The sequence below is a fragment of the Neolamprologus brichardi genome, chromosome 18 (assembly GCF_056152115.1).
Source record: "Neolamprologus brichardi isolate AB-2024 chromosome 18, ASM5615211v1, whole genome shotgun sequence".
NCBI classification, from domain to species: domain Eukaryota; kingdom Metazoa; phylum Chordata; class Actinopteri; order Cichliformes; family Cichlidae; genus Neolamprologus; species Neolamprologus brichardi.
The window spans coordinates 21,306,725-21,315,540 of NC_142121.1; positions in this window are offsets into that span (position 1 = coordinate 21,306,725).

Genomic DNA, 8,816 nt, shown 5'->3' on the forward strand with positions numbered 1-8,816 from the left:
GTGATCTTAGAAAAAACAATTGCTTCTGCCAATCAATCTGCGAAGGGTTATAAGGCCATTTCCAATTTGAAGTCCATCATCCTACAGAGAGAAAGTTTATTTACAACTGGAAAACATTCAAGACAGTTGCCAGTCTTCCCAAGAGTGGGTGTCCCAGAAAATTCACCCCAAGGTCAGATTGTGCAGTGCTCAGAGAAACTGCAATAAAACCTAAGCGCTACATCTCAGACTCTGCAGGCCTCAGTTAGCATGTTAAAGGGCTGGCAGCAGTAAGGCTCTTCTCTCTAAAAAGAAAATTGCAGCACAATTTGTGTTTGCAACGTCGCATGTGAAGAAATCACAAGACTTCTTGAACAATGTCCTTTGGAAAGATTAAACCAAAGTGGAGATCAGCACAGCATATGAGGACCAACACCTTATACCCACTATCGAGGATGGTAGTAGAAACATGATGATTTAGGCTTGTTTTGCAGCCACAGGACCTGGGAACCATTGAGTGGACCAAAAACTGTTCTGCATACCAATCAAATATAACACCTAAAGCTCGATCGGAATAGATTCATTCAACAGGAGCAAATCTACAACAGAGACTGACTGAAAAAGAAAAGAACCCAGGTGTTTCAATGGCCCATTCAAAGTACAGACCTCAACCTGATTGAATGCTGTGGTAGCATTAAAAAAAAATAAAAGAGCCATAAAAGACCTGTGCATAAATTATTGCCTGCACACCTCAATGAAATGAAACAGAGTTGTAAAGAATGGGCCAAAATTTCTCCACAACAATGTGAGACACTGATAGTCATGCAGAAAACAATTACTTTAAGCTATTGCTGCTAAAGGTGGTTCGACAAGCCGTCGAATCATGAAGTGTGCTTAGTTTTCCACAGGATGACATTCGTGGTCCTGAGGATGACTTTATTAATAAGCAGGATTCTGGTGGAAGCTCCTGGCATGTTTACATAAACTAAAATGGTTAACACCATTAATAATAATATAATTAAGTGTTTGCTATTTAAAAAGCAGCTTTTTATCAAAGCTACCAATGTTAACATTTTCTACTGACTCACTCTAGCCTTTTCAGCACGTTTATTGAATAGTCCCCCTTGTTACTGAAAAAAAAACAAACCATGCTGACTAGATTCAGGTATTGAACTTATTGGCTAATCTTACATTCCAGCGATCACAAACAGGCCTTTTTTCTATACTCTGTAAACTCATCAGTGGAGTTGGAGGTTGCTGTAAATGCCAAACAGACCTTCTGGACACACACATAAGCAGACAGTTTAGCTAGCCACGCACAACATATATTATTTAGGCCTATAGTCATTAAATTAATAAATAAGAACCAGAAGATTTTCCAAGATAATGAAAGATTTTGGCTGTACACTGTCACGGTCCCTGTGTCTGCCCGGCCGATCCAGAAAGGCTACATGCATTTTCGTTTTGGGTTCCGCTGTCTCGCTTTCTCTCTTCTGTGTTCGCTCTTCCTGGGTGGAGCTCATTGCGGGTTCCTGCCTTCGGCCCACGCACCTGTGAGTAATCACAGGTGCGTGGGCCTTCTTTCCCTGGCTGCTTCTTAAGATGATGGCTCAGTGCTTCTTGTCGCCGGACTGTTGTACAACGCACGTTGGTGTAGCCAAGGCTGAACAATTTCTCGTGTTTTCCTAGTGGCTTTCTATTAGAGATGATCTCTCGTCTTTGTGTAAATAGATTTCCTGGACCCGTCCCTTGAACCTCCCTTCTATACTGATACCTGAGCACGAGTGTTTGACTGAGCTGTGGAGCGAGTCGGAGACTGGAGCGAGTGAGTGCACGGAATGAACAGAGTGTGGATCTACGAGAGAGTGTGGAGTGTTTTCCCTTCCTGTCCTGTTGATCCCTGTCCATTCCCCTCACATTTGTCTATAGCTCACTGGGTGTTGTAAATAAAGACTGTTTGGTTCAACTTAGGAGTCCGTTCACTCAACCCTGACACGCACAAACTCTGACTTTGTCAAAGTAATTATCATATTTTTCTGTTTGTGAGGAAAAAACAGAAAATAAGTTTTGTTCATTCGTATTACTGCTGCAATCTTGCCAAATGTCTGGTTACAGCTGTGCCCCCTAGACTGTGGAACAGAGCACATTAATTAGCTCGACCTTTCATTGACAAGTTGACAGTTGAATGACTGTTAGAGTGTTAGATTATGTTTTCATCCATCTCCATCTTGTTAACGTTGCCTCTCCTTCACAGTCAGATTTAAGGGTCCCTGTTTCCCAGGGGAACAAAGCCACCCTTTCAAAACAAACCAGTTTTCTTGAAACCAGCAAATGTATCTGTAAATCTATCAGCTGGGGAAGAGAGTCTATCTTTCAATAATGTGGTATCTACTCTTAGGAAATGAGGTTTGCAGGAAGTGTTCATGTTACTGAAGGATTGAAATATCTATCCTTATCATCATGTTACTCTCATCTAGCTGAACCCCCCCCCCCCCCCCCCCCCCAAACAAAGTTAGAGTCCAATAATTTATCGAGTCAGTTCTAAGCCAGTATATACTTGGATGTCACTGTTGTTTCAGTGTTTGTGGTTTGTGTTTCCCAAAGCTACAAAGTCTGTCAGGGAGAAGATGCTGAGGTCAGCAAGACTCAGAAATCTATATGAAAAGGAATAGACAGTGCTTTATTGTTCTTGCTTGGAACCAGATATAAATTACGTAACTACTGTCTGGTTGTTTGTTGTAAAGTTAATATCTAAGTAAATCCTCAAAGGTAAGTGAAACTATAGAATAAACTGATTAGGAAAGGACTATATCTAAATAAGGTTACTTTCAGAGACCAAGGTGGCTTCATGTTTTCATGTATTTTAGAACATGGTATTTGACAGTCCAAGGAAAGATGCAGTGAACTGACATGAAATGGGTGAAAACTATCCCAAATTCAGCTGTTGAACTGAAAGTAAGGCTGCTAAATAAGTCATGGTACCCAAGTCCATTAGGGAATTGCCAGAATTGTCTTTGCTGTCTACCAAGGGATCACGTAAAAGTTTGATGAGGCAGGTAACAAACCTGTATCTCACCCAAAAGACAAAGCAACAACAAATTCATACAGAGCCTTGTTTGGGAGATCATAACCTCTTTAAAATGTTAAATATAATCTCAGTCAGAAAACAGTCCAGATCTTCTGTAATCATTAGACAAAAAGAGAGCCCTGACCAAAAACAGTCCCAGAAAATAGTAGGTAGTAGTAAACAATCTATGGCTGAGAAGAATACCAAAACTGATTTCTTTTCCTTTTTTTTTCTTTTTTTTTTTGCCTGTCCCATTTGGTTCTTTAGCCATCAGAATTGTTGTCTGAAGACCAACAAGGATACCCAATGGATTTATTTTGCCAAATGGATCATCATAGCATTGCCGTATTGGTCCATTTGATCGACCTTTGTTTTTATTATTTATTTAATTTTATTTTCAGTTGTTACAGACGGGACAGACATGAGTGAGGGATAGGAAAGGGAGAAAGAAAGAGGAAGGAAAAGAAAAACAGAAGGGGAGAGGGACAGTGAGAAAGGGGGGAAAAATATCTCCTGGATCACCTGTTGAGAGAAAAAGAGTAGAAAACAAGCAAAAAACAAACAAACAAAGCAACATACTAAACACAACACCATCGCATTAATCTAGCTAAGTGTAAACAGCAGTAAATACTAAATATTGAATGTTGTTGTGCAGCACGCAGGACAGACAGCGCACAATGTGCTTTGAAGTAGCAGCCAAGAAAGGTGTGATTTAAGTCTACGAACAGTGAATACCCGTGTGCACACCTGTGTGGATCGGCGCGCTTGTATTCAAATGCCAAAACTGATTTCTAGGATCCTTGAAACTTTTATGTCAATAATAGGGAGATGATTTAGAAAAATTGTCTCTGTTGTTGTACAATTGTGGTCAAATGTTTACAAGTCCCAAATTATCATGAATGTAATTTAGGGTTTTTAAAACTTTGAGGGAGGGGGGGCACAGAGGGTCAAAAGCATACATACAAGTTCAGAAATAGAAAAACACTCCATTCGGTTTTGGCCTGTTTTATCTATGTGTTTGGGATCATTGTCCTGTTAGAACACTCAGTTGTATCCAAGTTTCAAACATGTAGTCGTTGATTTGTGGTGAAGTTAAAGAATCTGGAGCTAGTCCTCTGTCTTTGTTATTCCACCCACCTGTACAATGTAGCAGTACCACTGGCAGCAAAATAGCCCTAGATCATGATGCTACGACATATCTTGAAATTTAAGTGACCTTATTTGGATGAGTTGGTAAATTACTCAGTTAGCTAACGTTAGCTAACTTTGTTGTTAAGCTAGGTCCAGATGAGTATAATGCACAGACACAAATACCTGCTAATTAGCAGGATGGCACAGTGGTGCTCTGGTTAGCACTAGCACCCAGAAAGTCCTGAGTTTGCATTCAGCTTTGCTGTGTGGAGTTTGCATGTTCTCTGGCTTCCTCCTACAGTCCGAAAACACACATGCACCAATTAACATCCATGGGTTAATTGATGGCTGTAAATTGACCAAAGTTGTGAATGTGAGCATGAATGGTTGTCTAACCACAAAACTGTACTAGCTCTGTGACAGACTGGTGCCCTGCTCAAGGTCTACCCTGCCTCTCGTCCTATGACAGCTAAGAATAAGCTGTCAGAAAATTGGTGGATGGAATACTAAAATAGTCACGAATCATAACATTAGTCAGATAATACTTCAAAAATGCCCCAAAAAGCACTAACACGATTGAGAAGTCCCATTCAGTGACCTAAACTAGAGATCAGGCCTAGCAGATCCCAACTGCATAAACTAAGCTGTGTCAGGACACTTGTCAATCAAAGTGACTACACCGCCAATCCAGGTAAAATTCACTAGAGTTGTTTTGGAGAGGAAAACTATGCTTATTTTTGGAGCCAGCCTCAAATTGCCACTAGTGGACATGTTGTTGAAGTGTTGTTGTCACTTGTGCATTAATTGCTTCATTTTCCAGCTCTGGGAGCTGAAGTAACCTTACAGACAGGCCTCAGATGACCAGCAATGTGAAGCAACAGTGATATCCACTACATCACCATCCCATCCCTCATTATATATCCAATTAAACAGTAAAAAGTACTTTTCCAAAGGATACCTTGAAATACATGATGGGAAATTTTTTTCTTTCCAGTTTGGATGCTGTTCACATTGCTCTGTGTGCCTTACTTGCTCTCTAGTTTATTCACTCTCAGTTTCTGAATCATTAAAATTTCATATACATGATAACTGGATGGAAAAGTCTAAAAATTGTGAAGCAGCAATATATTTTCTGTTCCTTTTCTCAACTTTTCATAACCCCTGAGTTTATAAATCCCTTTTACACTTGTTCACCAAATGTGAGATGCGCTCACGCAATGCAGTGGTGCTGCTTATGTGTTCCACTAACTAACTGAACAGAGCTGCTCTTTCCCACAGTTAAAACGTTTACACATGCAGGACAGGTTTGTTTTCCTCTCCCAGAGAATCATAAATCATAAACCACAAACCCCCACTGTCTCAAATCCAAAGATCCAGATGCACTGACTATGGCTGAACACGCTGAAGTACGCTACAGTGTACATTTGTGGCGTATCCATCCATTCACAGTGATGAATGGTCCCCCTCTCTTTGTCAAAACAACAAAGCGCATGGAGACAAAAGGCTTTGATGATGAGTAATTGTTTCTGACTTGGAATATGTAGACCTTTGTGTGCGCTGAGCATTTCTGTCAATGTGAGATATTTGGTTCACTTTTCTCTTTATAATATTGCTTCATAAAGCACACATAATGTGCTACCCATGTAATGCATGAAGGTGGGTGTCTGCAGAATAATGTGATGGCGTAACAGCACCACAGCTACCTTTATGTGCAGATCTGCTTGGAGTGTAGATGACACTTTGGCCTCTTGATGGCTGTAATTGAGAGCATTTAAAAGAGTTGCAGCTATAGTAAATTGCTGGGATTGCAGCTTTAGATGAGAAAAGGGGGAGATTTAGCCATGCTACGTGTACCTTACGTGACAGCCACTTACTCAGAGTGTGTGCACGTAATGTTGTTTGCTTAGCTCTTTGCTACAAAACACAGTGTTGTGAGCCCACACAAATCTGCTCAAATCAAATCTCTTGCTGGCTCATTTTGTGCCTCCTCTCATCCGTGCGTTGACAAATTCCATAATAAAATATGACAGTTTGCACACCGACTGTGTGGAGGTTATTGAACTGTTGCCTCATTTTGATGATTAATCTGGGCCAGCATATACCTTGTGGTGTTGTGAAACAGCATAGCCACTAATGGCATGATTTATCCCTTGAATACAATGAAGCGCTAACTCTGGGTTGGGAATTCCTAACACTGATGTAAAATTGTCATACTACACTCTAGGTGATGAATGTGTACCGTACAGGGCACTGACGCATGAAAGCAATGACAAAATCTCATAAGCAAATTTGAGTGGCTCAAACAATTCTATTGTTATACAGTTGAGCATCTTCACTTGCTCAGAAGGATTTCCTTCTATAAACCACATTTATTTGTGTGAGGTGCCTTTTTATGCTTCTCTAACTCTGGCTGCCTCTAATACAGAGAAGTGTTTATTTTAATACAGACAGCCCCATTTTGTATCTCCCCAAACACACATATTCTCATCTTTTCTGCAACAAAGCGCTTAGGAGAGGAGGTTTCGCTATCCCCCGGGCGCCAGAGAAAGATGAAGATGCACAATTCAATTTCAATATACGGATGTGGAGTAGCAGTCTGTGTGCATGATTTTTATATAAATTTTGAGAGTGTTGCCTTTTGGGGGTCAGTTAATTAGCATATGCAGATCAGGAGGCTGGTAAACAGGAGATCTGTAATGGAAGTCGGTGAACTGGCAAACAGAAGCTATGTAGAGCTTCACTGCTGAAAGGCAATACCACCGGAAGTTCACATGTGTCTTTTGACCACAGCCTGAGATAAAGTGGTTGAGAAGTCTGAGACCTGGCCCTGAAAGCTGATGCAAGGTGTGTGTGTGTGTGTCTGTGTGTGCGTGTTATAAAGCTTTCAGAGAACTATTTAAGAATAAAATGTAAAATTAGGTTTAGGTTAAGTGCAGTGCAAAAGCGAGCTGTGATATTTTAAGCCAGCGTGGAGGGTGAGGGAATGCATTATGTCTGTGAAATATTTTGGTTATTGATTAAAATACTAGTTGATTTAGTCATTTTTGGACATTCCTGGAAACTGTGCTGTCCATCTAATCTGACTGAGCTGGAGCTGTTTTGTAAAGAAGAATGGGCAAGTATTTCAGTCTCTAGATGTGCAAAGGTGGTAGAGACATACCCTAAAAGACTGGCAGCTGTAATTGCAGCAAAAGGTGGTTCTACAAAGTATTGACTCAGGGGGCTGAATAATTACGCACACCCCACTTTGCAGTTATTTATTTGTAAAAAATGTTTTGAATCATGTATGATTTTCGTTCCACTTCTCACGTGTACAACACTTGGTATTGGTCTTTCATGTGGAATTCCAATAAAATTGATTCATGTTTGTGGCTGTAATGTGACAAAATGTGGAAAAGTTCAAGGGGGCCGAATACTTTTGCAAGCCACTGTAGATCCTCTTCTACATACCTTGGTTGTAATAAGTGTTTTTTTTTAGTTACTGTTTCCTTTCTATCAACTGGAAGCACATATTTGATATTTGGGCTTACAAGCAGTTGAATTGGTGTACCTAATAAAAATACCCTTTTGGTGTAAATACTCTTTCATGCCCCAAATAGGCTGCTTTAAATAGTCTTTTCATAAATGTATATACTTATCACTCTCTGCCATTCTCTTAAATTTGTAACTTCAGTAGGAAAAACAGAGTCTGGTGATTTAGACAAGGTGATGGCAAAGTTTAGAAAGCTGGACTGGAAACGAAAACATATTTGAATTTGAACGGTTGTAAACTTTAACAGAGGTACTTTATGGATCAATTGTAGTTGTTCTACTCCTCTGTTCAAGTGGATTATTTTAGAAGTGAGTCAACCTCTAAAGTGCCCCTCGCCAAGTTAGCCACCAAGAATGGATTTTATAACCACTGTATGACCCATGTTCCTGCAGGTAGCTGTGCTAAGTAATTCCAGGAGAAGTGGTACAGTGAAAAGGCAAGTTAAGCGCTGCAGTATTGCTGCTAACTGTATTCGGTCTTATGGCATTCATGTCAGACCTTCAGTAGCCCACACATAATTAAGTGGAGGAGGTTTTTAAGCTGATAGCACTGCTTCCTCTGTTCTTTCAGGTTGTTATCACTCCAGGGTTTGGCTCTCCACATTCTGCCAGTGTTGCCCACATGTACACCACCAACCCCAGAGATCCCTCGGGTCCATTAAATCAGTGGTGTTAAAAAAAACAGGGAATTATTTTATTTTTTATTTTTTGCCTCAGAGCTCATGTGGTGAAATTTGTTGATATTCTAATAAGAAACAGGGAAGGCCAGCTAGGAGAAAAATTGGATTTTCAGGCAGAATTCAATGACTTATTCTCCGTGTAGATTGCAGTTTCAGAGGATGGGACAGAATAAGTAAGCTATATGCAAAACCCATAAAGTCAACTTGGAAATTAATTCACCTTAGAAGATATCTGTGGCTCTGTCTTATCCTTATCAAAACTGTAGAAATGTTAAAATCTCCTCAAAGATTTTCTTTTCATTTCTTTAATTTGGTTTATTTTTCTGCAGATTAAAACAAAATCAGGATCCTTTGTCTGACCTTTATCCTGTCCTGCCTAATGTCTGTTTTGATAAATGTCTGCAGCATTTTTAGCCTCATCTAAATAA